The sequence below is a fragment of the Pogoniulus pusillus genome, chromosome 20 (assembly GCF_015220805.1).
Source record: "Pogoniulus pusillus isolate bPogPus1 chromosome 20, bPogPus1.pri, whole genome shotgun sequence".
Lineage (NCBI taxonomy): Eukaryota > Metazoa > Chordata > Aves > Piciformes > Lybiidae > Pogoniulus > Pogoniulus pusillus.
Window position 1 is genome coordinate 258,698 of NC_087283.1, and position 1,910 is coordinate 260,607.

At 56.8% G+C, this 1,910-nt stretch overlaps 1 non-coding gene across 1 annotated transcript; it reads left to right on the forward strand.

The window, feature by feature from the left end:
- The first annotated feature begins 1,127 nt into the window (after positions 1–1,127).
- Positions 1,128–1,201, forward strand: TRNAT-AGU (transfer RNA threonine (anticodon AGU)). The gene has a single exon. It is a non-coding gene; the product is annotated as a tRNA-Thr (tRNA).
- Positions 1,202–1,910: the final 709 nt, after the last annotated feature.

The window sequence follows — 1,910 nt, forward strand, 5'->3', positions numbered from 1 at the left end:
TTCATCACCTGCTCAGTGCCCGGCTGCCACGTGAGTCACTTTCTCTCTATCCCTGAGCTGATGTCACTTGCCTGAGCTGGTGTCACCTGCAGCAGCAGGCCCCTATTTGCAGGCAGAGATGTGATAATCATGGACAATTCATAAGCTTGAGGTTTATATGCATTTTTGCCAACTCTTGCACACCTGTAGCTTCATAAGTTCCTCTTCTTGTCTGATGGGTAAGTTGGATGAGTTTTAGGCCAAGTCAGTTTTGGCTGCCATTCTGCAGGAGTCATTTGAGGAATGATCTACAGTTTGACTGTCAAATGCTTTAGATGCCTGCTAAATTGCAAAGCAATCTCCATGCTTTGCTGAGCCTGATGTCACTCCAAGCGTGCAACTGGGTCTGTTCATGAGGACGATCCTTCCCTTGGGTTTCGAGTCAGGCTCTGCAGCCACCGGTAGCTCGTCTCTGTGCAGTGACACCTCCTCAGCTGCTGCCCTGTGCAGGGACCGGGCTGAAGGCTGGACCCCGAGGGATGGCAGAACACGCTCGGTGGGAAGCATTCTGATCTGCTCTGTGGAAACCCAGACAAGTCACTTGCTCTACTGATTTGGTGTGTGGGAACAGGTGAGTGTTTGGTTAGGGACCCGAGTGACGTGTGGGCATTCAGCAGTGGGTGCAGGCACAGCGAGGTTTCATTCTGGCGTCACTGGCGATGATTGTAGATGACTGCGGTGAGCCCTGGGCAGTCGAGGCGCTGTGGCGTAAGCGGCACTAGAGCTCACCGTGAGGAGCCTTCCCTCGCCGCTTAAGCTGCTGGCATTTAATTGTCTTCCCTCGGCCTTTTCACGTCCGGTGCCCAGGCCGCTGCCAAGGCGAGCGCCCATTTACAGCCACGCACGGAGAAGCGGGACCCGCCGAGGACCGGCCGCAGCCCTACGCCTTTCGCAGCACAAAGCTCTGCTCGCCGTGCAGCTGCCTGGCTAAGCTCGGCGGGAGTTGAACTGTGTGCTGCCAGACTGCAAGGGCCGTGCGGCGCAGCTCACGGGCAAAGGCACCAGGCACGACAGAAGTGGCTGCACTGGCAGCAGCGAGCCGAGCGAGCCGCAGTATTGGGGTGGCGCGGAAAGCTGCTTCAATGCCTGGCGCCGTGGCTTAGTTGGTTAAAGCGCCTGTCTAGTAAACAGGAGATCCTGGGTTCGAATCCCAGCGGTGCCTGTGGGCGGTGGGTTCCGTACATTTTGCTCCCGGGTGCTCTTTTCCTTGCTGGGTCGGGGTCGCCCGCGGAGCCCGTGTACCGGGGCGGGCGCAGGGCTGTGGCTCCGCTGCTGCTGCAAGCCAAAAGCCCATAAGAGCTCGGTATAGAAACCGAGGCGGTACCGTGCGGGCTGGGCTGCCCCGGCTTGCTCTGCTCTCTGCCGCTCCCCTGCCTGTGGTTCGCACAGAGCCAAGAAAACCCCTCCCGCAAAAGTCTTTTCTCGTCTCCAGATCTTCAGCAGTCGCTTAGTGAAGCAAGCGAAGCCTTTCTGTCCTTTTGTGTTGTTCCCCTTCTGCAGTCTGGGTGCCTGCTGGCTGATGCTGAGGATTTGTCACTATCAGGACTGGCGCCTGTCACAAGCTCTGCCTTCTCTAAGTGTGAATTGTGTCGACTGCTCTGTGCACTTCTCTGTGCATTTAGTGACAGGAGAGAATCATAGAATCAACCAGGTTGGAAGAGACCTCCAAGATCAGCCAGTCCAACCTAGCACCCAGCCCCATCCAGTCAACCAGACCATGGCACTAAGTGCCTCATTCATTCTTTTCTTGAACACCTCCAGGAATGGTGACTCCACCATCTCCCTGGGCAGCCCATTCCAATGCCAATCACTCTCTCTGCCAGGAGATTCCTCCTAACATCCAGCCTAGACCTCCTCCGGCACAACCTGAG